This window comes from Narcine bancroftii, chromosome 1 (assembly GCF_036971445.1).
Source record: "Narcine bancroftii isolate sNarBan1 chromosome 1, sNarBan1.hap1, whole genome shotgun sequence".
Lineage (NCBI taxonomy): Eukaryota > Metazoa > Chordata > Chondrichthyes > Torpediniformes > Narcinidae > Narcine > Narcine bancroftii.
In genome coordinates, this window is record NC_091469.1 from 64,681,555 (window position 1) to 64,709,078 (window position 27,524).

General features: G+C 43.4%; 1 protein-coding gene across 5 annotated transcripts in view; it reads left to right on the forward strand.

The window, feature by feature from the left end:
• The first annotated feature begins 6,255 nt into the window (after positions 1-6,255).
• Positions 6,256-27,524, forward strand: part of LOC138758934 (guanine nucleotide-binding protein G(I)/G(S)/G(O) subunit gamma-7) — a 293,656-nt gene continuing 272,387 nt past the window's right edge. For 3 of the 5 annotated variants that reach the window (XM_069928573.1, XM_069928563.1, XM_069928554.1), the window contains exon 1: positions 6,260-6,663. The gene's annotated coding sequence lies outside the window, so the exon portion shown is untranslated. Of the gene's footprint in view, positions 6,664-27,524 lie in introns of all 5 variants that reach the window. The other 2 variants (XM_069928591.1, XM_069928582.1) reach the window with 2 other exon arrangements.

The following is a 27,524-nucleotide window of genomic DNA, read 5'->3' on the forward strand; positions in this document are numbered from 1 at the left end:
ATGGAGGACCTCAGTTTTCTTCAGCCTGACTTCCAGGCCAAATATTTTGGCAGTTTCTGCAAAACAGGACGTCCTCCTAATGGTCCGTTAATTGTCCATCGGAGCAAAGTCCTCAAGGCATAAGGTCTGTCATTTTACTTCTAAAGGTTTGAGAGCTTTTGGTACATCTAATCCAATTAATATCTTGGTCTTAGCATCAATCTTGGGTAAACAAACATATTTTGGATGATCCCACTGTTTGATATCATCCTGATAAGGAATATTTTCTTTATTCACAGGCATAGTCTTCTGAGTATATACACTTGGACGATCGCAAAATTTATTTTGCTATCCAATCCAGCAATCCCTAAACCTGAAACTATATTAGTTTCAATGTTCCTTTCATTATTCATGGTCTTCAACAAAATTTGTGATCTTTCACCATGAAGATTACGTTTATTCATCAATTCAAAGGTACAAAATGATGCGGTCTTCCTGGATCAAGAAATGCACAGGTCTTCAGTATGAAGCTTCCTTTTTTTTTAGCTTTAACCTGCACAGAAACTATTGAGAGAGCTTTGTCACTGGCCCCAGTAAGACTTGTTTGTCTGAACCGAAGCTGAGGCATTCTCTTTGACTATGTCTTTAGTCTTGGATTCAGATCATTTGACTTCTTTCTCAACTTTACTTGATTGAATATGCAGTAACTTGCTTTAAACTGTATATATCACAACTGAGTCACTTATTACAAGTATTGCTAATGTGTCCTTTACATAAGCAACCAAAAAATTTTCTATTCTTCTTTAAAAAGGTTAATTTCTCATCAAATGACTTTTTCTCCAATATGAATATTTTTCAAAAGCTTGCTTATCTTTGCAATACAAACAGCTTTCCTGAACAGTCTGATCTTTTTGCTTTGTTTCTTTGTTCTTTCTTGTGCTTCTTTCTGACACAGCAGTAACAAAGGTTCTTCCCTTTGCTTTCTGTTGAGATTATGATTTAGACTTCTTTACATCTTTAGGAACTATTCAAATATCCTTAATATTTCCAAATGCTGGTATGGTGTAAACATGCACGTGGCATTCCAAAAGTTGTACAACATACACAAAAGTGGCGTCCCTTTCAGGAAGAATCTTAAGCTTATAAGGTAATTTATTGAAAATAATCAACAAATTAGCAAGTAAATTAAGCTCTTGCAATTGTACACTACTTCCTATTGCTTTCCTTCATCCTCACAGAAAGAGTGTGTATGTTGTAAAGCCTTTGTGTCCTTTGATTTTATTGCTGACTAATGTGGGCCCTTGCGAGTTTATGTTCATCGCCTTAATGATGATACAACCTTGGTCTGGATCCATATATTGGGAATCTCTAACTAACTCCTTCACCTGTTCTCCATTATACTGTTCCAGGTAATACAGATGATCTTTGGCATTTTTTTGTATTGCTTTCAAATGTGATGTTAAAAGGATTTTATGGACATCAGATATTGAAATGGATCTCCATTAAAAACTGGAATTTCCTTCTCAGGTAAACCATTTGCACCTTGTTACTGTGCTAACATAGCAGAAATTTCATTTTATTTTGTTATGAGTGATAATATTTTGTCATGTCCACCATAGCTTGTGACTAGTGGTGTTGGTGTGAATGAAGTATAAGGAACTTGAACTGATGCCATCGGTGTAGGAACTTGAGATGTAACTGATGGTATTGGTGGTGATCCTTGACTTGTCGCTGGTTCTTCAGCAACATGAAGAGACATCAATGGTTGAGTATGATCAACTCGCATGGTTGAATGGTTGAACCTAGTTGAAATGTTCTCCTTTTGGGAAGAGTCATAAATTGTGCGCTCAGTAAAAATAGAATGTCACTTGCCCTTTCCACAGGTTTCGTCATTGACATTCGAGCACTAGTAGCACCACCCGTGGCTCCGTGCTCGAGTAGATTCAATTCTTGTGGCTGCGGTAATGTAAGGCGCAAGCCTTTTGGGTATTTCACTTTGAGTGATAGATCTTGCAGAAGCCTGAGATAATGCTTTTATTTTGGTCATCTTCATAGCATATTGTTCCTCAAGATCTAATTTTTTCTTTTCTCTCTTCAATAATTTTTTTTGTTCTTCTTGCTGAATCTTCATTTCAGCTTCTTTATCTTCTTGAGCAGGTCTTTTCTCCAACCACTCACATTATGTCTCAATAGTAGCCAAGTCTGCTTGCACCCTAGCATGCATAGTTGATATGCTTGAAGCACATGAAGCTGTACTTGATCAAGATGACTTTGAATATCTTCCTGCACTCATAACCCTGGAAATACTATCATCAGGATTCACATCTGAACTTTCAAATACTGCTGATTGAGTCTCTATCTTCAGTATTTCACTCAGTACAGCACCAGTGGAGTTTTGCAAATTACCTTCATCTGTTTCAGTTCCACTAACCTTTAAACCAGCTAATGAGCTCTACAGTACCTTATTGGAGTCTTCTTCTTGCTTGGTATTTGAAGCCACTTCTTCACTGGTGGCTGGCTCCAATCTCCTGCCAAGCATTGTCAATCCACCTTGTTGGCCCAACTCACAACCAAACAGCTCTTTGAGAGGAGCTGTTTGCTCGAGGTCTTTAGCCCAACGAGACTTCTTCTTCTCCATCTTGGGTTCTTCACACTGCAGCCTGTCTTCTCCTGGCTCCTCAGAACTGTAAACAAATTTGTATCTTGCTTGGTCCCTTTAAGAGGATATCCCTGGGCTGAATTTTCTGTATTCTGAACACAGGCTCTCTTATCATTTGTTTTCAAAATATTCTTCTGGGCTTCCTGCCAGATTCTGCTAACCACTAACTCTTATCTTTCTCCAAGGTTACAGGTGTCTGCAGTCAGACAGACATCATAGAGGCTACTGGAATCTTCTCTCAACTAAATTTCATTAAAGCTTAAATGCTTTTAACAAATTGAGTTCTTTCAGGCAAATTACTAGCCTTTCTTCCAAATGAAGTTCACAATCATAACTTTTATTTGAATAAGAACATAGATGGCACTTTCCAAGCTCTCGTATTTCACAATTTCAAAATGTCATCTTCACAGAAACGTAAGCAACAATATTCCGAATTACTATCTTATTAATCTAATAAATCAAACTTTGTAATTGCAGCTGTAAGTAGCTTTATTTTGTTGATAGTGAATAAACATTTTGCATTACTTCGCATTGAGATGTTCATAAATGAGTAACAAAGCATACTGTATGATGAGAACGACATTCAACTTTAAACAAATATAAAAGAAATAGGATGAATTCAAAGAAAAGTTTCTCGAGAACTTCCATCTCTGTCAAGATTCTTTGAAGAATGAGATACAAACTCTCAGTTCACCCAGATATTGCAACATATGACATAATAGTAACTCTGGTAACACAACAAACAAAATTCTCCTTAAAGGTATAGTCATAAAATTAGCTACAAATCAAAAACACAAGGTTTTAACTTTTACATAAATAATCTTGAATAAAATCTGGAATTCCTTGATTAGGGGGCAAATGATGGAGAGGAAAAAAATGTCTTTGTCCCAAACATTATGGAGGACTCTGTATCTATATCTGCCGTAGAATCTTTCTATTATCTACAAGGCACAATGCCTGATAATGGTCTTTAATTGCTTGAAGAAGCACAGTTCCAACAATACACAAAGAAGGAGCTGCAACACCATCCAGGAGACCTGGGTTGGCCCGGGGGCTCCATCCAACAATGTAAACGTTCATAGTGTCACCATCTATGAAATGACTGCATTTCCTCAGGCCAGGCTACTCTCACTCTCCCAAAACCACTAGCTCTATGTCCAAGGCGGGGACAGGAGCTGGAAGTGAACGGGTATATCAGCATCTGCAAGCTCCTCTCAAAATCACACAGTATATACTAACAGAGGAATATATCATTTTTTCCTTCGCTGACAGAGTCTAGACTATCTTCCAGCCAACATGCATTGGAGCAATTTCTCAAGAAATCCTGCTATGATTCAAGAAGATGGCTCACATCACCTTTTTACAATGGCAATTGAACGAACATGAGCAATAAATGCTGCTCTTCCTAATGATGTCTCAAACCCATTAATTGATTAAAACATTGTTTTGTCCATCTTTTTGGGTCTTCTCTCAAACTTTCCCCATAACTCTTTTCATTCTTGAAGTATCTCTTTCTTTGTGTGCTATCAATCTTTCTTCATCCTGCATTTGGGCCTCACACATTCTCTTTCTAAACACCCAGTATCCATCCCTCTGTCTCTCTGCATTAAGAACATAAGAAACAATTGGCCCCTGAAATGTGTTCTGTAATTCAATAAGATAATGGTTGATCCAATATTTGTTTTCCCTCTGCCCATATCTGTTGACACTCATCCTCTCTCTCACACACACACATACACAAACACACACACACACACACACACACACACACACACACACACACACACACACATTCTTATCCACTTGGTCTCACTATCTCCTCTTCTCAAATATGGTTAGCGTAGTGGTTAGCACAATGCAATTACAGTACCAGCAATTGGGACCTTGGATCGAATCCTGCACTGTCTGTAAGGAGTCTGTCCATTCATCCCTGTGTTTCCTCCCACCGTTTAAAACATACTGGGGGATTGTAGGTCAATTGGGCATAATTGGGATGCATGGACTGAAAGGGTCTTTTACTATGCTGTACATCTAAATTAAAAAATACATAAATTTGCATGTCTTTACCTCCAACATTTCTCCTGCTCTCTCTTTTTTTTCTCCTGCCCTCATCCTAAATCTGTCTTATTCCCTCTCCTCTCTGGATTAAGCCATTTATGTTTCATTCTCATATTGTCAATCCTGGTGCCCAAGAGGAGTAGAGTGAGCTGCCTTAATGACGATCACCCAGTATCACTCACATCTAATGTGATGAACTGATTTGAGAGGATGGTCATGGCCAAACTTAACTCATACCTAAGTAAAGAATTGCATCCACTGCAATTCACCTACTGCCACAGCAGATGCATCACACTGTCTGGATCACCTAGACAACACCAACACACATATCAAGTTACATTTTATTGACTACAGGTCAGCTTTGAACACCATCTTCCCCTCAGTACTGGTCTACAAGCTTCAAAACCTTGGCCTCTGCAACTGCATCCTTGACTCGTCATCAGAAGATCACAGTCAGTGCAAATCTGAAACAACATCTCCCCCTCACTAACAATCAACACAGGGTCACCTCAAGAATGTGTGCTTCGTCCATTGCTCTACTCGCTTTACACTCATGCCTGTGTGGCTAGGAAAAATACAAATGTCATCTAGAAATTTGCCGATGACACCATGGTTGTTGGCAGAATCACAGATGGCAATGAGGAAACTTGCAGGAATGAGATAGATCAGGTAGTTGAGTGGTGTCACAACAACAACCTTTAGCAAAACTAAGGAACTGATTGTGGACTTATGAGGGGATATCAGGTGAATACAAACCAGTCCTCATCGTGGGACCAGCAGTGGAAAGGATAAAGAACTTCAATTTCCTGGGTGTCAATATCTCTAACGATCTATCCTGGGAGCTCCATGTCGATGCAATCACGAAAAAGGCTCACCAGTTGCTATACTTGGTTAGGGGTTTGAGGAGATTCCGTATGTCACCAAAGACACTTGAAAATTTCTATTGGTGCATAGTGAAGAGCATTCTGACTGGTTGGATCACACTCTGACATGGAGGTGCCAAATGCTCAGGACGGAAAAAAGGCTACAGAGAGTTGTGAACTGGGTCAGCGCCATCATGGGCATTGGTCTTCATTCCATTAAGGATAACCACAAGAGTCGGTATCTCAAGATAGCAGCCTTTATCATCAAGGACTCTCACTACTCATGCCCTCTTTTCACTGCTACATTCAGGAGCCTGAAGTCGAACAAAAACAGCCCCCCTCCGCCCATCAGGTTTCCGAATGGACAGTGAACTGCAGACATGACCTCACTTTTCTTTCGCACTCCTTTATTTATTTTTAAAAAATGTAATTTTAGGTAATTTTGCACCTTTAATGCTGCCACAAAACAACAAACTTCATGTTCATACCAATAAATTCTGATTCTGTATTACTTACTTTTTCTCTCTGCCTGACTCTCCATTTGCCCCCCCCCCCCCCAACTCCCATTTCACTATCTCTCTGCATCCATTGCTTTCCCCCTCTCTTGAATCTTGCATTCCTCCTGTCTTTGAATATCACTCTCTGCCAGGCATACCTTGCCCATTCTCTTTCCCCTCAGTCACTCCCTGTGCATTCCCTCTCTCCCTGTATTCTCTCTCCTTTCTCCTCCTACTGCCAATCTTTTCATTTCATCCTTCTACCTTTCCCACTCTGTGCCAGTCACTCTCCTCTTCTGCAACAATCTATCCCCTTCCTTCACTTCCCTGCCTATCTATTTCCCTCCCCCAGTATCTTTCTCCTGCTGACGTCTGCCTGCTGACTCTCTCCTTCGTGCTCTCTCCCTCTGCCCCTCTCTCTTCCCCTCTCTTTCTCTCTTTCTCTCCCTCCCTTTCTTTCTCTCTTTTTTCTCTCTCTCTCGGCGCTGCCGCCTCGCTTCATTCGCCTCCTCGACTGCCAGAGCTAGTACCGGGCTCGCCGCCCGCTCTCCTGTCACCCGCCGCCTCCTACTCCAGCTCGCCGCCTCCGCTCGTTCCGCGGCCCCAGGTAAGAGAACGTAGCGGCCGGGGCCGTGCCAGGAAAGCCCGACTCGGCCCGGCCACAGGGCATCGGCCGAGCCCAGGCCTCGCTGGCTGCCGCTGCAAAAGCTATGCCGGGGATTCACCGAGTTGTGGAGGGTTGGAGAGAGACAGAGAAAGAGAGAGAGAGAGAGAGAGGAGGGAGTGAGACAGCTAGAAATAGAAAGAGAAATGAAAGAGTGGGAGAGAAGGAGAAAGGGAGAGTGGAACTGACAGTGGAAAAGAAATGAGAAATGGAAATTGACAAGGAGAGAGGGGGATAATGGAGAGGTGGAAACGGGAGAGAATGTGATGACTAAATGAACAACTTGAGATTGTGGGGAATGGAGGAGGAAACGGACAGTGGGGAAGAGAGAAAGAATTGGATACATGGGGGACTGGAATAGATACCGGGAGAGGGAAGTGGAAAATTGACTCATTGGGAAGTGGAGGGGGCAATTGACAGACACGAGAGAGAATCTGACAGGCGGAGGCAGACGGGAAAGAGAAGAGCTGGACGGAGCTGTTGAATGGAGAGTGACAGATCAGTGGGACTGGAGAAAGTGAAATTAACGTTGAAAGTCGTGGGAGAGGAGCAGGGAAGGACCTTGGAAAACGAGGGGGCAGTTTCAGAAACGGGTATTCAACACAAACATGTACAGAGATGGAGAGGGAAGTGGGCTGGGCTGAAATAGACCTTTGGTTAGGGATGTCCAGAAGGCTGAGATCAAGAAAGGTGATAGAGTGGCAGGCTGAAACAATGGGGAATGTTAGGAAAGAGAAAGGAACAGGCCATCAGCTGGAGCGAAAATGGGGAGCAGAGAGAAGTTGTTGACAAGACTGTCATTGAGGAATAGAGAGGCCCCGAGATTGACAGATAGAGTGGGAATGGATGGAGAGAAGCAGAAATTCGGAGTGAAAGGAACTTAGTTAGAGAGAAATAGACAGAGGAAGTGAGAGGATACTGTGGAGAGAGAGAGAGAGAGAGAAATATTTGGGCAGAGAGATGAAAGAAAGAAGTAAGAAATGGACAGTCGGAGAGGAAAATGGAGGGAACTGGGATGAAGGACCGGAGAAACAAAAGAAATGCATGCATTGAAAAAACAGGTGAGATTTAGTCTTCAGGGAGATACAATAGCATTAGTGGTTAAGATGCTGGACCAACAGCCACAGTTTTGATCACTGATGCAGAGCAGCGAGTTTATATCCACAACTGTAGCAGGACATTTTAAATTCCAGTATTTGAATCAATCTGGAAACCCATCTGGTTCATTCATGTCTATCCAGGAAAGAAATCTGCTGGTCTTAAGTGTTCTGGCCTATATGTGACTCCAGACCATCAATATGGTTAATTCTTAACTTGCTCATCAGTCCCTGTCCATGTCTGAAGAGAAAAGAGTCAGAAAGAAAACAAAAAGGGAGGAATAACCTGACTGAGAAAGGGATGGAGGGGAAAATCAGAAATTGAGATCCTGAAGAAGAAGAGGCAAAATACATAGAAATGTAATGGCCAAGTTGAAAACATATAGAACAAAAGAAACATCAGTAAGGCAGGAAAGAAGTTATGGAGGTAAAAGAACTCAAAAAACTGCAATAGCAAAATGCAGAGCAAGTGGAGGAAAATGTACAGATGGGTGGAGAAATGCAGTGGGGCGTAGGAGGGAAGTGTGTGTCCCATAGAGGGGTGATATACCCTTAAAGAGGAGGACTGTTCTGGTCTCCAGTGCGACCTGGCATCGGTGAAGTTGAAGCAGCTTGTGGGCTCCTTCGACTTAGTAGACATCTGGGGAGAGCGGCTGTCACATTGATTGCCTGTACTTTTCGCGAACATAAGACGCGCGGTGTTGGCAGCCTCCACGTGGGCAGTGTTGTGCTTGGACCACCATCTCGTTTGGGCTGAATTCATTCAGTCCTGCCTGCAGGTGGGATCCACCTACTGGCACTTTAACAACTGACTGCTGGAGGATGATTGATTCAGGGATTCATTCATGGAGTTCTAGACTACCTGGAGGAAGCAGTGGGAAGAATTCTCTCTTCAGTGTGGTGAGGTAGAGGCAAGGCCCACATTCGCCTGCTGTGTCAGGAGTACATCAGGGAGTCGACCAAGGGCTGGAACTCCAAGATCAGGTGGCTTGAGAGAGAAGTACTCGACTTGGAATTTCATCTCGGTCTGACTCCTGGCAGAAACACTAGAGGAAGAAGGGCACACTAAGGGATCTGCATCTCGAGCAGACCTGAGGTGTGTATGAGGTAACGGATCAAACTACTCCATGACTTGGACCATGCCTCCCCCTTCTTTATCTCATTGGAGAAGAGGCAGGGAATATGGAAGCAGATTGTGGACGTGCTGTCTGATAGCAGCTGCTCCGTCAGAAATCTGGCAAAAATCCACTTGATCATCCGTTCTTTCGATGGCGTCTTCTCCCCGGACCCGTCCGATGGAGATGCACGCAGAGTCCTATGGAAGGGTCTTCAAATGGTTGATCCAGAGGCAGTTGAAGTATTGGATGCTCCCCTGACACTGGTTGAACTGCCCCTGGCCGTGCACTAGCACTAGCACCAGAGCAGAAAGTCCCCTGACTTAGACAGCCTCACTATAGAGTTCCTCCAGGCTTTTTGGGGTGTCCTAGGGGAGGACTATGCACATGTCCTGGATGAGAACCTGGCCACTGGAGAAATGTCTTTCTTGTGGCAGACAGCTGTGGTAGTCTGCTGCCAAAAGGAGGGGGGCCTCTGCCTGTTGAAGAACTGGTGGCCAGTCTCTCTCCTGTATATGGCCTACAAGGTCTTTTCTCAGGCATTGGTCAACTGGGTCAGGTGGTCCACCCCGATCAGTCGTGCACCATCCTGGACAGGTCCATCCAAGACAATATCCATCTGGTCTGGGACTTGATCCATCTGCCCCAGGAGAATGGTACACCAATGGCCTTCCTCTCCCTGGATCATGAGAAGGCATTTGATTGGGTGAACCACAGCTACTTAGGGGTACTCTGCAGGTTTTTGGATTCGGAGGCACCTTTTAGCCCGGATTCGGCTCGTGTACTCTGCCGCAGAGTGCCTCATCAAAGTGAATGGATCCTTGACTGCCCTCATTCCTTTCCACAGGGGAGTATGTCAGGGATGCTCCACTTTTGGCCACTTGTACACCATCTGCGTCAAACTATTCCTGAGTCTTCAGAGGAAGTTGATGGCGATGGTTCTACGTGAGCTGGAGATGGAGGTGATCCTCTCGCCCTATGCTGATGACATGCTCCTCATGGTGACCGACCCTGTGACCTGCAGAGGATGCGAGAGTGCCGGCAGGTCTTCTCTGGAGTGTCCTCTGCCAAGATCAATTGGGCTCAATGTTCTGGACTTTTGGTGGGTCAGTGGCAGGTGGACTCCCTGACGGAGGAGATGAAACCATTCATGTGACCATGCATCTTCTTTATCTGGGAGTCCCACCGGGGAGACCTGGCTGATGAACTGTCAGGACTTGGAAGGAAAGGTTGCTGCCCAGCTGGGAAGCTGGTCAGGCCTCCTCAGGGTGCTTTCCTACAGAAACAGGGTGCTGATCATCAACCATGCAATGGTACTGGTTGGTCACTTTGGTCCTACCTCCTGCCTTTGCCATGAGAATCCAGAGGAAGTTGATGAACAACTTCTGGGGTAATAGGAAACACTAGGCCTTTCACACCACATTGTAAAATTGAGATTCCCAGGAAATTTTACTGGGAACCCTCCCATGAATCTGTGGTGTGAAAAGGTCGACCTGGAATTTTAAGTGGGTCCACAGCCCTATCTTGTAGGTGGGGTCGCAGCCCCGGGAAATTTTACCAGATCACCCTCTCCCAGTAGTTTGAAGAGCCAAAGAGCCAAGCAGGCAGTGCTTGCGTGCTGTGTCACATAGGCGATTAAAATTAAAAGATATTTACTGCCAGAGAACAGTGGGCCAATTCGTCAAGTCGCGACGGTGGCACAATGTGGAATGAATGGCCATCCTTGTTAGCCATAATCCCTCACACAGGAGTATTTCCCAAAACGGTTCCAGCTGCGTGAGGGATTATGTGAAACAAAGTCAGCTACTGTTGTGACATGCCAAAGTGACATGCCAAAGTGGCCCCGAAGCACGGGGACAGGCAACCGACTGATGGACAGCCAGTGGGGGGGGGGGGATTGTGATGGAGCGGGTGCATGAGCGACTGACCTACTGACAGCTGGGTGGAAGGGAGTGGGCAGGCGAGAGACCAACAGATGGGCGGGGAGGGAGCAGGCCGGCAATCTACAGATGGGTGGGGGGCACTTACTCTTACTCCTGTGAGTGTGTAACATGTCATTGGTTGGGGCAGGGCTTCCCCTAAATTGCTGGGGTGGGCAAATTCCCAGGAATTTGGACAATGCTATGAAAGGCTTGGAAAGTCCTGAATTCCTGGGAATTTCTCCGGAACAAAGTAGGGTCATCGCTCGCCTGCGATGTGAAAACATCTACTGAGTCTCTGCAGCAGTCTTGAGTCTACCAATCGTAGAAGCTGGGCAGTTGCTAGTGTGTACATTCACAGTTAATGACTCTCCGCCTTTGGACCCTGCAGAGATTCCTGTAAGGTGAGCACCCTATCCGGTAGCCCATGCTGGCCACGTACTTTCTCTGATGGAGCCGGTGCCTTCATGAGGACACTTGGCTACCACTGACGGGAGTCAGCCTTGCTACTCTGCAGAGGTTGCCCAGCTATTGTTGGGACCTACTGAAAGTCTGGAACCTGATTGTCTCTGGTCAAGACCCTCCACCATCAGCAGAGAGAGGTGTTCCGGCCATGAGAACAACCCGCATCAGGGATGGGACAGACAGGGTAGGGAAAGTGATTTCAGCTGGGCTCACCTTCCTCAGCCAGAATTGCTTGTTGAATCCAGGCCCCGGGGACCCAGCCGGGAACATGTCCCACACAATCTGAGCCATCTCTCGTCAACACCCACTGTGCCATTCCAAGAGGCAGGTAGGAAGTTCCTGTATGGGTTGCTGCTCCACACCTTCCCCTTCCTCGCCCTGGTTCACTGCCCAGACGTGCCTTGATTTTGGGTGAAACCATCTACCATTCGGGTGGGGGGGGTGGGGTTGGTCCTAGTGGCCGTCGTTTTTTGCAGGAATCTGGCCCTTGTACATCAGGGACCTAGGGTGGAGGGTACTTCACCAAGTGGTGCCTTGTAACAAGTTTCTGAATCGGTACATGGATCTCCCAGCTGCAGGCAACTTCTGTGGACTGAAGGAGGCTGTGTATCACATGTACATGGGTGTGCAAGGTTGCAGGTCCACTTTGCCTTTCTGAAGGGGCTGCTCCTTGCATTCTGGTTACAGTTCAGCCCTACCCTCTTTACCTTTGGCCACCCAGTGGGGGAGGGGGGCCAGGAATGGAGGGGGATGTCCTGGTTGCCTTACTCTTGGGCCTGCAAAATCTCCATCTGTGGGTCCTGGAAGCGAGCGGCTCAGGCCTCCTCCAACAAAGACACGATGGCCATCTCCCAGATCTCCTTTGAACGGGAACATGCAGTGTCCACGGGAACCTAGGAGAGGTTTCAGGCACTGGGGGGTGTACTTTCCATCCTCAATAGGGATGGCAACATTTTAATACCATTATTATAGTTGTCTTGGATTTCATGTTTTGTAGAAAATTGTAATTAATAATAAAAATGAGAGGTAATATAGGGACAGAAAACACAGGGAGGAGAGTGAGTGTCCCTTTGAGGAGTATAAGAAGAGAAAACAGTTGGAGGAGAGTGTGTTTCCCATAGAAGGGTGATATAGGGAGAGAAAACACACGGAGGAAAGTGAGTATCCCATATGGAGGTAAAATGAGGGATGAATTAATGTATTGAAAAGCTGGTCGTAAAAATGATATAATCTCTAGATCAATTCTGATGCCATGAGCCAGTGTATATAAAAATGGGATACATCAGATGAATGCACAGATAAATGATACAGAAGGAAGGGCTACAGATTCTTGGAATGGGACTCTTTCTGGGATGGTCCAACATCTTTGTGGCAGTTTGCTAGTGTCTTTGAAGAACATTATAATTAATTTGACAGAGGAATGAGGCACAGAATAAAAATACAGTGGGCAGCAGAGTTCGCGTGAAGAGCCAATGATCCAAGTTGAACTCAGCGCTGTCTGTAAGGAGTTTGTATGTTCTCCCTAGGCCTATGTGGATTTCCTCTGGGTGTTCCGGTTTCCTCATACTCTTCAAAAACCTATGGGGATTGTGCATAAATTAGTGAATTTCGGGTACATGGGAGGGCCTGCTATCATGGTGTATATCTAAAATAAGTTTAAAACTAAATCTGCTGGGGTGAATGCACATGGACTTGATAAGGTGCAGGGAGGAACTCAAGACTGATGGCATCCATTTTAACCCAAGGAGTCTATCAACTAAGGCAGATGAACTGAGGTTTCTGGTTACATATGGGAAAATAATTTTGTGGCTATAGTGGAAACATGATCGAAAGATAGGTAGACTGGAAACTCGATATTGTAATGCATAGAATTTTCAGATGTGATGAGGGATGTAAATGATTTGCATTGCTAATCAAGGAGTTCATAACTGCAGCAATTATTGAGGGTTCTTCAAGTGAGACCATATAGGTGGAGCACGGAAACAAAGAGAGGGCAATCATTTTGCAGAAGGTATACTGAACAATTCCAATCATGGAGGATGGAGTAATTAATAAGGTAGGTAAATCAGAGAGAATTGTAAAATAATAGGGTGAGGGGTTTCAACTTCCCTAGCATTAATCAAGATTATCTTAGCGTGTAAGGATTGGAGAAGGCAGAATTTTTCAAGTGCCTCCAGAAGAGTTTTTTTTGAGGCCCAATGTGGATAGTCATACTAGAAAAAGAATGTAGCCACTTGAGTGGAGATAATATCAACCTAAGAACAGTTTGGAGATGTGACCATAACTATGAAAAATTTAAGGTTGTAATGGAGAAGTATGAGGATAGACTAGAAACTAAGGTTCTGAATTTAGGAATACTACTTGAATGTAAATTTGTTGGCCAGAGGGAGTCTTTGAAGAAAAAGCTAGTGAGTTTCAGGGCAAAGGTCTTCCTGGAAAAGTAAAAGGTAAGGCCCACAAAGTCAACGAAATCCGACTAAGCAAAATTGACAGTTTAAGGCAGATTTAGATAACTGAAAATAGGAAAACAGGTGTACAGAATGCACAGGAAGATATTAAAAAAAGCACACATAAATTAAAAGGACACAAAATTGCTCTGGAAGACAAATTAAGGAAAATCCCAAAATGAGAGCAAGCAGGTAACCAGAGAAAGAATAGGGCCTGCAGCAGATATCTGATTGTCTCAAGCCACAGACAAGGTGTCAAATAATTGGAGAACAGTGAAAGTAAGATTACTCTGTACTCCAAGAGACAGGGAGTAATCAAGGTAGTCGGGATTGTTTTTTTTTTAATGAGATCCTGTCTGATTGATTTGTGTGTGGATGCAATTAAGCATTTTGATGAATGTAGGTGCAGTGACTAGTCTATGTTGACTTCAGTAGGACATTTGATAAGTAAGATAGTTTAGAGGTTAAAGCACATAGATCTAGGACAATATGGCAAATTGGAACTGAAATTGGCTTGGTGATGGGAGGTGGATAAAAGGTTTATTTTTGGAATTGAAGGCGAGTAACTCAGTGTTGGGACCTTTGTTTGTTACATGCATTAACAATATGATGTTCAGTTAGGTATAGTAAAAAATGTCACAGATGACACAAAAATTGGTGCTTTTGATAGAGAACAAGATAGTGATTAGCCTCAGAATAATATTGAGGAATTAGTAAGATATACAAAGAATGGAAATGATGTTTAATCCCAAAAATGTAAGTTGTTATATTTTGGGAGGACATAAACTGTGACTAGGAAATACCCAGGAATAGTGGGGCCCTGATATACATACCAAATTGTCCTTCAAGGCAACTGAACAATTAAATAAGATTATTTAGAAAGCATACAGGATATCTGTTTGTTAGCACGAGTGCACAATATCAATATATAATAAAAAGAGTTTATGGTATATTATTATAAAACAAGTTGTAGCTGGAGTACAATGTGTTGATCATATTGCCATTTTGTAGAAAAAATATGATTGTTTTGCAAAGGATACAGAGGATTTTAATCAGAATGTTGCCTGGGAAGTTCTAGCTCTGAAGAGACATGGCTTTTTTTTCTTGGTGTGGAGAAAACCTGGGATGGGTAGCCTGTTGAATGTATAAGTAGCCTTTAGTGGGGTAGATATTAGAAACCTTTTCACTTTGAAGTCTCCTTAGCAGAGGCATTGTCTTAACAAGGAGTAGATTTGCGGGGACTTGAGGAAGAATTTTTTCACTCAATGGTTGGCTGAATGGACTGCTATGTTCTGGAACCCACATAGATGTCAAGGGGCAAATATGAAAGACTGCAAATGCTGGAAATCTGGAGCAACGCACAAAATGCTGGAGGAACTCCGTGGGTCAGGCAGGCTGCATCCATGGATGGGAATAGACAGTCAGTATTCTCAGGACTAGGAAGAAGTAGGGCAGAAGGTGGAGTGTTGTATTTTAACTTTCATGGATGCTGCCTGACCTGCTGAGTTCTTCCAATATTTTGTGTCTTTTTCTAGCTGTCAAGAGAAAAATATTGTTGTAATTGGATCAACCATAATTTCGATGAATGGCAGAGCAGGCACAAGGGGCTGATTGGCCAATTTGTGCTCTTGTATGATCTTTTGGGTGGTATAGAGATAAAAATGCATGGTTCTGCCAAAATGGAAAATGCTCATCTTTGTGATGTTCAGATTTGGTATTCTCTGTCACTTTTGCTTCACTTGCAATATATAATTTAAAGCCAATATCCAGTCTTCAAATTCATCCTTCATCTTTGCTGAGACAGAATTGCTCTAGAATTCTGTCACCTGTTATACCAAACAAGCATGTGCTCGCAAGTCTTCCATTCGCTGCAAAATGAATTGTACCCATTTGTTCAGATGTGAATAAGTGAAATCACATGCTCTTCAAGTGATGGTGTATTTATTTGGCAAATGGGTGATATGGTTTATTCTGTATTCCCAAGAGATCAGTAATGGGTATAGTTGTGAGCTATAATGGGGTTGGGTGAAGGTGGGAAGAATAGAAGTTAACTTGGGATATGATCAGTCCTTTCAACAAGATGAAATGCTCAATGATTGTGCACATATCAGTAACATATTTTTTAAACATTTTATTACTGTAGTTTTTTTTTTTCTGAGCTGCATTGAGCTACTTGATAACTCTGAAATACTTTTATTTTGTTCCAGTGTAAAAGTTTAAAGTTGTGCAACTGATCCCATGTTTGAATATTATTTTTGTGAGATAAAGTGTCTGTGGGCCTTTTGAGAATACCTGATATCAAACTTATGGTTTCCACTAGCTAATCCCAATGTTGATTCTGACTAGTTTTCACTGGTCTAATCTCAAAATGGGCAAACGTGTATCTTCCTGATTTCTTGCCCAAATTGTTCCTAAATCATATGCGGTCATGCATAAAGCATTGATGATCAATTAAATCAAGCATTCATGAATTTGTGAAGCAAGTAAAAACTGTAAATGCTGAAAGCCTGAAATAAAGCCAGAGAATGCTGAAAATACTCAACACCTCAGACAGCGTCTGAGGAAAGAGGAACTTTTACTATTTCAGGTTGAGGACCTTTCACCAGAAGTTGAAAAAAATAAAAATGAAATGTTTTACATTGAACGGAAGGATATACGCAAGGTGGAGAGAACAACGTGTATGTCTGAGATAGAAGGAAGAATGTGTGAGACTGAATGACGGGCGCAAGGGAGGTGTTGGTAGCTTTGGTGGTGGTGAAGGCTTGTTGATCACAACTTATCCGTTGAAATGGGATGTGCAAAGAAGGAGATAAATGAGAACTGAGTAGTGTGAAGAAAAATAATGCTGGAACTGTGAGAAACTGAACCTTGCAAATGTAGGAAATCAGAAATAACAAAGAGAATGGTTGAAATACTCAGCAGAACAGTAGCATCTATGAAAAAAAGAAAAACACAATTAATGTTACAGATTGATGATTTTTCATCAGTGCTCAGACATCTGGAAAGGCATACTCTCTGAAGTGTTGAATGCATTATTGAGTCTTATAGGCTGTTACATCCCTAGTCAAAAGAACATAGAACATCAGAGCACAGTGGGGGCCCTTCAGCCCATGATGTTGTGCTGACCTATGTAAGCCGACTCCACAATTAATCTAAGCTTTACTTCCCTCACAGCATATAATCCTCTTTTTGTTGCATCCATTGGCCTATATAAGAGTCTTTTAAATGTCCCTATTGTACCAGCCTGCACCACCACCCCTGCCTGTGCGTTGCATGCATCCACCCACCATTCTCTGTGACATCTCCCCTAAACTTTCCTCCACTCACCTTTAATGGATGAATTGGCCATTACCACGCTGGGGGGAAAAGTCTTGGACCTCTGCTCTATTTACATCTCTCATAATCTTGTATACCAACATCAATTTTGGCTCTCATGCTCTGTTGCCTCAAAGAGAAAATCACTAGCTCACTCAACCTTTTTTCATTAGATATTTTCCCGAATCCATGCAGCAGCATCCTGGTAATTCTGTTCTGCACCCTTTCAAAACCTTCCCCATAATGAGTTGACTAGAACTGAACACAATATTCTTATTAAGGGTGGTCTAACCAGAGTTTTGTAGAGCTGCAACATTACCTTGCGGATTTTGAATAAATGCCTTGACTCATGAGGACCAGCACACCATAGGCCTTCTAAATCACTCTTTGAACATTCATGGCAACTGAAAGGGATCTATGAACTTGGACCCCAAGACCCCTCTGTTCCTTCATACTGCTTTGAATTCTGTTACAGTAAAACCCTTGTTATCCAGAATTCAAGCAACCAGCAACCTTCAGCAACTGGCAAATTGAGGAAAATAAATACATAAAAATTAAAATTAAAATAAATACAAATATAAATGTAAAAGTAAATGTTCTCTGAAGTAACACATGTCAAATGGTGAAGATGAGAGCAAATATTCAGCCAGCAGAGTGTCTTGGTTATTCTTTGCTCATAGTGCCAATTTGAATAAAATGGTATCACCCAGGATGAAGAGAATATTCATGCAAATGAAATTTGTTCAGTTTAAGCATAATATAATATTTTTGTCTTTATTTTATTCTTAATGCAGAAATATTAGTTAAGCATCATAAGAATGAGTCTCAATCAACTGGAGCTCGGTTATCCGGCATCTACCAATCCCCGTAGGTGCTGGATACCATCAGTTTTATGGTATTTACCTTATACTTAGTTTTCAAGTTCGATCTTTCAAAGTGCATCACTTCACATTTTTTCAGGATTGAACTCCATCTGCCACTTCCTTGCCAAACTTTGCATCCTATCTCTATCCTGATACAATCTTTGACAACCCTCTACATCAGGGGTGTCAAACTCAAATTCACGGAGGGCCAAAATTAAAAACTTGGACTAAGTCGAGGGCCGAACTAAATATTTATTGAAAATTTTCAACAACATCTGCATGTTTTCTCTTCTTTCAACATATGTAATGTTAAACTTTAGGATATAACTTTGGGAGGATAATGTTACAGGTCAGGAGTAGGTAGCTCAAGTTCACCCTTTGCTTGACCTGAGGGAAACATATTTGGTCCCTGTGGAGATGTAGTCAGCATTCACAGGCTGTGTCCATTTTGGCCTGCATCAGGACTCAGCATTTCCTGCTCACTCCTCAGACTCTAGGCCTCTATTCACCCTCGACCCACCATCCCTCTACCTGACCAGTCCTTTACCCAACCTCTACTCACCCCTCACTCCACTCGCTCTGCCTCTACCCACCCCATCCTATACACGCCCCTCTACTGCCTCTCCCCTCAACCTGTTCCTCCCTCTACCCGTCTCTCACCCTCTAATCACCCCTCCCCTACTCGCCCTGCCCCTCCCCTTTTACCTCTTCCCTATCCACCCCTCCTTCTACTCATCCCTCCCTCTAACTGCCCCTCGCACCACCATAACTTCCCCTGCCCATTACTCCTCACCTACACCCTCTGCCCACCCCTGCTTACCCACCCACTCAGGCCCAGCACGCTGCCGATCAGCCTTTGCGGACAGCCACCATCTCTCTCTTCACGTGCAGGGCCGAACCAGCCGTCCCTGGGGTCCGCGCGGGTGCAAGCGCTGAAGGCTGTGGCGACCGGGAGAAGTGCGCTCGCGGTGTGGAAAGGCCATCTGGTGCCAGTCGCGCGGGGCTCGCGCTGCCCGGGGGCCGTGCGCAGCCTGCCATGCCCGTCACACCGACAGGAAATCAAAGGCGCTCGCCCATCCGCCACACCGCTCGACAGGTGGGAGAAGTGACTGGTTGTGTGGGGAGCCTTCCAACTGGTTTGCCGGCTGATGACATCGACAGACTTCTCGTGTTACAATTTCTTGTGACAATGGGGAAGGATGTGCAATGAAGGGGGAGGATGGTGGGGGTGACATTACCAAAAAACAGCATCGGCTCTCGCTGCAGGGCGGGCCACCTCTAATACATTTTTGAAATAATCTTGCGGGCCAAATATAATTATATCAGGCCAGAGTTTGACATGTGTGCTCTACATGATCCACAACACCTCCAACCTTCATGACATCTGAAAACTTATTGATTGACTCTCTACTTGCTCATCCAAGTCATTTATAAAAATCACAAAGAACAGAGGACCCCACCCCAAACAAAACCCCTCAGAACTTCAGATGGAACATGCTTCATCTACCACCACCTGCTGCCTTCTGTAGGAAAGCCAATTCTGAATCCACACCGCCAGGCTTCCATGTATCTCATGGTTCATTACCTTCTTGATGAGTCTACTATGGGGAACCTTATCAAATGCCTTCCTAAAATTTATGTACACCACATCCACCATCCAAATTTTATTTTCATTTGTTTTGTCACTCCTTGACAAAGTCATTTGGGCTTGTGAGGGATGATCTTCCCTTCACAAAGCCATGCTGAATATTCCAACTAAGACTATGCTTCTCCAAATGCTCAAAATGCCCCTAAGAATCCTCTCCAATAGTTTACCCACCACTGAATGGTCTATAATTCATTCAGTTTATTCTTACTATCTTTCTTAGACAACAGAACAATAGATCCCATCCTCCAATCTGCTGGTACTATTCCTGTGGCCAGGGAGGATACAAACATAACCATCAGCTCCATAGCCATCTCTTCCTTCTTTTCTCATAGAAACTTGGAGTATATCCTATCTGACCCTGTGGACCTATTCACCCTTTATCTATCCATGTTTTTCAGAAGCCCTCACACTACCTCTTTATACTTCGATATACTTCAGCACATTAGCCTGTTCTACACTGATCTCCTATTTGTCAAGGCCCCTCTCTCTCTCTCCCTGATGAATACTGAAGCAAAGTATTCTTGAAGGACCTCCCCAAGCTGACACGTTTTCCCCCACCCCCACTTTATCCATGAAAATCCTACCCTCATTCTAATTATGCTGTTCTTCACACGTGGTTGTCAATAACCTGGGTTTTCTTTAATCCTACTTGCCAAGGCCTCATGAAAATGAGATGTTTTCCTTAGAACTTATGTTGAAGTTTGTGGGAAATGTGTAAGATATGGAAGGAGTATATTCCCTCAACTGGACACTCGTGGTTTGCCTTGTGAACCTCGGGATGTGTTTGCTACCTGTATGTTTTTCCAGTAAAAGGTAGATCATAATGACCAGCAACCATCTGTAATCTGATTAGGAAGAAGTAAATGACTACTTCCTCTGATATAAGAGTTTGGCTCCTGGATGGTGGAAAGAGATGAGGTAAAAGGGAAGCTATTACAAGGGCAACAGTTAAGCATGAAGGTGCTTTGAGAAGGGGATAGGGGATGGAGGTTTGTGATGGAAGGAACAATTGCTTTGGAACATGAGGAGGGGGAGATATGTTTGGCAATTGGATCACATTGAAAGTTGTGAAAATTATAGAGAATGACCTTTTCTGAGTGGAAGCTAGTGGGGTGGAAGGAAGGGTAGGAAGAGAAGTGTCTGTCTGACCTCTGATATTTCAGTTATTCCCTCCCTTCCAATTTTCATTTTAAAACATGTTTGATTTCTAACTTTTCCTCATTCTGATGAGAGATCATTGTTTGATCTGCTGAGTATTTCCAACATTCTTTGCACCGAACTTTATATTAGTGCAGGCTGGCTCTGGGTTTTGAATGCGTGACTTAAAGACACTGCTATATGCAATTGAGCTCTTGTTATATTATTAAATGCAGAAGTCTGGTGTACGTACTTGCATTTGTTCCTAATGTTATGGACCCAGAGGACCCAAAAACCCAGCAGCAATAGAAATTCAGCAAGACAAATGGTTACTTAAACAAAAGTCACTATTATCATTAAACATGAAAATAGGATCAAACTTTAACTTATTACTATTAACTTAACCCCCTTCTAATTCTAAATGCATGTGTATTTAATATGTGTGTAGCTTGAAGTGAAGGTTGAGCTTGCAGCGAACCAGCCGGTGGTCAGTGTGGCATTCCGCGCTAGGCATGACCCTGGTGTGGAGCACATCTCGTTGTCTCTTTCTCGCACCAGGACGTAGTCCAGGAGGTGCCAGTGTTTGGATCGGGGATGCATCCAGGTAGTCTTCAGGCTGTCCCTCTGCTGAAAAAGGGTGTTTGTAATGACAAGCCGCTGTTCTGCGCAGAGCTCCAACAGGAGGCGCCCATTGTCGTTGCACTTGCCGACACCATGCTTTCCCAGGGTTCCTGGCCAGGTTTCTGAGTCTTTGCCGACGCGAGCGTTGAAGTCGCCAAGAATGACAACCTTGTCGGCTGTAGGGGTGCGTTGAATGAGGTTGCGCAGATCAGTGTAGAACTTGTCCTTTTCTGCTGGTTCCGCCTGGAGGGTTGGAGCATAGACACTGATGAGGGTGATGCGACGCTTGTTTTGAAGGGGGAGTCGCATGGACATAATCCGGTCCGAGTTGCATGATGCTGAACCAAGCCATGAAAGCCCTCAACAATGAAGACGCTGTTTACATCCGGTACCGCACGGATGGCAGTCTCTTCAATCTGAGGCGCCTGCAAGCTCACACCAAGACACAAGATCAACTTGTCCGTGAACTACTCTTTGCAGACGATGCCGCTTTAGTTGCCCATTAAGAGCCAGCTCTTCAGCACTTGACGTCCTGTTTTGCGGAAACTGCCAAAATGTTTGGCCTGGAAGTCAGCCTGAAGAAAACTGAGGTCCTCCATCAGCCAGCTCCCCACCATGACTACCAGCCCCCCCACATCTCCATCGGGCACACAAAACTCAAAACGGTCAACAAATTTACCTATCTCAGCTGCACCATTTCATCAGATGCAAGGATCGACAACGAGATAGACAACAGACTCGCCAAGGCAAATAGCGCCTTTGGAAGACTACACAAAAGAGTCTGGAAAAACAACCAACTGAAAAACCTCACAAAGATAAGCGAGTACAGAGCCGTTGTCATACCCGCACTCCTGTTCGGCTCCGAATCATGGGTCCTACGGCTCCTAGAACGCTTCCACCAGCGTTGTCTCCGCTCCATCTTCAACATTCATTGGAGCGACTTCATCCCTAACATTGAAGTACTCGAGATGGCAGAGGCTGTCAGCATCGAATCCACGCTGCTGAAGATCCAACTGCGCTGGGTGGGTCATGTCTCCAGAATGGAGGACCATCGCCTTCCCAAGATCGTGTTATATGGTGAGCTCTCCACTGGCCACCGTGACAGAGGTGCACCAAAGAAGAGGTACAAGGACTGCCTAAAGAAAGCTCTTGGTGCCTGCCACATTGACCACCGCCAGTGGGCTGATACCGCCTCAAACCGTGCATCTTGGCACCTCACAGTTCGGCGGGCAGCAACCTCCTTTGAAGAAGACCGCAGAGCCCACCTCACTGACAAAACACAAAGGAGGAAAAACCCAACACCCAACCCCAACCAACCAATTTTCCCCTGCAACCGCTGCAACCGTGTCTGCCTGTCCCGCATCGGACTTGTCAGCCACAAACGAGCCTGCAGCTGACGTGGACATTTACCCCCTCCATAAATCTTCATCCGCGAAGCCAAGCCAAAGAAAAGAAAGAAGTTTAGAAAAGTTCTTTAATTCACAGTCCAATTTCACTTCTCACTCCTCCAAATTCACTGGTATCAGGCAATTCTTGTACTGTGCACAAAATGTAATATTTATGAATTTCACCAGGCTTTGGTGATTGAAAGGTAAATGGTTACCACGCAGGAAGTTCTTGTCAGTTTTCAGAGAGAGAGATTTGTTATTCCCTGGACACCCACAACTGATTCTTTGTAATCAGCTATTTCAGTGTTTTGCCAAAGAAACTTGCCCCATCGGGGTTTTCCAGATAATAACTTCTTTCCTCCAGGTCACCACAGAGTCCCTTATTTCAAGTGAAACATTATACAGCCAGCCATTTCTTCTTGTATAGACCACAAGGGCTTTGACCAGGCTGAACTAAGAACTCAAAACCCATCTTCAAAATGGGCTTTTTCCACAAGCTTCCCAGCTTCTCCTGTTCCAGTCCCAGCTGCTACTGCTGAACTGTAGAACTGAATTCTCTCTCACTCTCTCTCTCAGAGAAAAACCTGTTGACTCTCTCTGCTGGCAACACCACATGATTTTTCTAGAACAGCAAGCTCCATTCAGACAGACTGTGACACTGGACCTAATCCTCCAAGTCTGTTGCTTTCCAAAACAATAATCCATTTCTCCACAGCCTGTCCAATCAACACCTACTTGTGAAGTCTCTATAGACATTCTTCAGAGTTTTTGCAAAGGCACTTGGAGCCTGGACTCTCTGGCTTGCGCAGAGCCCTGGCATTTTAAATGAGATCTGCGTTGTGAAGTATTTGTGTGTGTTTTTGACCTACACTAAAAAAAACCTACCACTATTTATCTCCTTTAAAACATACAATATAAAATATAATATAATCTGTCACACTATGAATGGCAGAAGTATGTAGTTTCCTCTATCCACTTTTAATATTTGTTCTTTCTTATTATCTTGTGCCATTAATGACAAAAGTGTGGAGATGGTTACCATGTTGATGATTTTTTTTAAAAAGTCTGTTCTCTGACTTGCGGTCAAAATTGACTTAATACCCAGGAATGGGCTGAACAGGACATCGTTGGCCTGTGTTCTCTAATGGAGAGGAAACTTTCATTTACATTATGTGATGTATTATGTCCTGATAATTATGGATTGTTAATGTTAGATATTCATTTATTATGAATGTATAAACTATTATCGGGACTAAATCTAGCTGTTGCCAATGGGCTTGAAGATTATGCACAATTTGCTGCTCCCCACTGATTATAATTGCATTCTCCTTTCAATGTGATTCTCGATGTTGATTTACTGGGGGCCACTTCAAACCAGGAGGTTAATTTTACAAGTGACAGCATCCAGTTAAAAATATCCTGTATAGCTTAAATCTATGCCACACCTCATGAAGGTGCAGCGCATTGTGAATGCAGCCAGCAGAGTCATTCTCAGTGAATGCGTCCAGTAAACGAGTGAAGAGAGGTGCCGTGCTGCACAAGTGCTCAACCTCGCACTGATTTGGTGACGGATATGGAAAAGAAGCTTTACTGGTATCTGAAGGCTCGCCAGCCACAAACTGGGAAGATAGCCACAAAGACCTGGGTATTGTACGAAATACCTAAATGCAGTTCCAGTTTAAACTCAGTAATTTGCTAAGGAGAGGTCGATGACAGTGGATGCATCTTTAAATGCCACAATATATATCAAAGTTTTGCATTCTCTTAATACTTCACTGCTCTGTCAGTTTTTTTAAAAAATTAGAACCTCTGCCGAGGATTCATTAGCACCATCACGCCCTCACAAACCTATGACTGCTGCAACACTCAGCATCACCTCTCAGTTTGCATACAAAGAATGAAGACTAATTGAACACGTTGATTGGTTTCTCTTTCCACAGATACCTCTTGGCTGGCTTAGTTATTGGCTTAGTATCCTTGGGCAGTACGGTTAGCGTCGCAGTTAGTGCAATGCTGTTACAGCACCAGTGTCCGGGACCTGGGTTTGAATCCGGCGCTGTCTGTAAGGAGTTTGTACGTTCTCCCCCTGTGTGCGTGGGTTTCCTCTGGGTGCTCCAGATTCCTCCCACTGTTCAAAAACGTACCAAGGGTTATAGGTCAATTTGGTGTATTTGGGTGGCACAGACTCGTGGGCCAAAAGGGCCTGCTACCATGCTATATGTCTAAAATTTAAAGAAAATTAAATTTAAATTTAAGCCAGAATTTCTTTTTATTTTCTTTTTATTTTCCATTTAATAACAAAGACCACATTTTCCAGTTATTATAAACCATGATTATTTCTGTCTTGCAAGACACATACAAGTGCATGAAGACAAGAAATGAGAGTACACCTACATCCTACTCCTCACAATGAAGATTGTATCTGCACATGATTGGGGTGACTCGTTGAGTTTGTGGCCAGCAGTGGGACAAAACTATCAAGGTTGATGGCTCTCGATGATCTTTTTCACACCCTCCCATCCATTAACTGACATAATCCTTATCTTTACAAGCTGCAGATAATGTAAGCAAGCACCTCTTTGTCTCCCTCACATATCAGAGATACTCCTATCATTTTTGTTACAGATACTCATGAGCCACAAGATGACCAGGCATCTCTTTGGAGCAAAAAAATAGAGGTCTACAAGATTCTGTGATTCTAAAAGCCAGCACCTTTTCCCCAGGACAGGAATAGCAAACACCAGAGAACATCTGTACAAAGTGAAGGGAGAAAAGTTTAGGGAGACATCAGGGGTAAGTTTTTTTCATAGGGAGTTCTAGGTGCCTGGAATGTCTTGCCAGGGGTGATAGTGGAGGTTGAAACATTAGGGGCATTTAAGAGATTCTTAGACGGAGAAGAAAAATAGAGGTTTATGCGGTAGGAAAAGTTTAGTTTTTTTTTGTTGGACTCTTTGGGTCGGCACAACAATTAAGGACTGAAGAGACTGTACTGTGTTGTTCTTTTTGTAAGTTGAAGAAATTGATGATGAAGGCACAGAATCACACTTGCAGACGTTATTCCAGAAATTGACATTTTGCGTAATGTAAAGGATTAAACAGGAGTAGCGATCTGCATACTGGGTGTGACTGGCCTGATCTCAATGATGGGAATCAGTGCCACAGGCCAGCAAATGAGATCACAAATACATTCTGTTGAAGTGGACACCATATTAATGGAGTAGGTTGCAGATGAAACCAATGGATATAGACACACAATCATCGATACATTGGGTAAGCTGCTAGAATAACTCACTGTCCATGTCAAGGAATCAGAGCACAGGGTTTTGCAAGAACTTTGAGCTATCCTTGGCAGTATGGCCAATTCTCTTTGTACAATTTTGTAAGGCTCAATCTATGATCAATCTTGCAGGAGATCTTAAATGTCTCTCTCCTTGGCAAGAGGTGATGCTTTGTACTGTTTTTAACTGTACTTTATACCCTCCACTAAGTTTTCACATCATTTTTTTCAAAATCCTGCTAAACTTGACTTATTGTAGTGCTACACCCTACACTTGTTTGTTTATATGTTAGTATTGCACTATCTGTTACATGAATTGACTTGCCTGGATATCATGCAAAACAAGACTTTTTGTAGTATCTCGGTACAAATAGCAATAATCAATTCGATTCATAATCAGCCAAGGTCGGAGTGCTGCAGTGAAAGCTTAGACTCTATCATCGTGCTGCATGTGAAGGGTCTCGAGAGTTTTTGCTCCAGTTCAGGAATCAAGCTTCCAAAAGATTGATAGGACAGCTGATCCACCCATCTGGGAAGTGGTAGGATTATCCCTCTGTCGTCATTCAGGGAGATATATTTCGTCCTCAACTCCTGCCATTCCTTCGGCGCTCTTTCTGATAGCCAGCTAGTCGAGAACGCGGTCCCCCTCAAACTGAGATGGAGACTGGACCCAGAGTTGCTTGAGCTTTTTCTCCAATGTAAAGCGCTGTTGGGTCCATCACTATATATCAGCAGCCTTGCACCAGCTATGTTGCAGTTAATGGGTAGCATAACACAGGAGGAACTGGAATGGAATAAACACAATGAAAAAAAGATTCAGTGATAATTTGCATAGATTACTACATGATTCACTTTCATTTTTTTAATGGTACTGGGACTGGTATTATAAGGAGAGGCAAGATAGGCTGGGACACTTCTCTCAGGACCATAGAAGATTGAGGTTGAACTTTATCGAGGTTTATAAAATCTAATTCAAGTCGTTTATTGTCACATGTATCAAGGTGCAGAGAGAAAGTTTATTTTGTGCGACCAGTCCAGATAGATATCACATACTTAGTGCAAGTAAGGCATAGTACAAAAATACAGAGTTACAGAGAGAGATTAGTTCATACAGAGCTAAGGCAACACTGTTTTACTTGTGTGAGGTTCATTCAGGAGTCTGATAACAGTAGGAAAGTAGATTCAACCCCAAATCTGGTGGTGTACGATCTCACACTTGTGGATCTCCTTGCTTTTAAGAGTGGTTTGATGAGAGTGTAGCCAAGGTATTGTGAGTCTTTTAATAGGTTAACTGGTTTCCAAGGCACCAGATAGAGACACTGGAGTGAAGGAGGGTGTTTTGTGATGACCTGATCTGCATTTACGACCTCGTGTAATTTCTTGTGGTCTTGCGTGGAGCAGTTCCCATATCATCTATAGAAGTTGTTCAGGGATGCAGATGGCATGCCAAATTTCCTCAGGCATTTGAGAAAGAATAAGCACTGCACACTTTCTTGACTATTACATCAATGT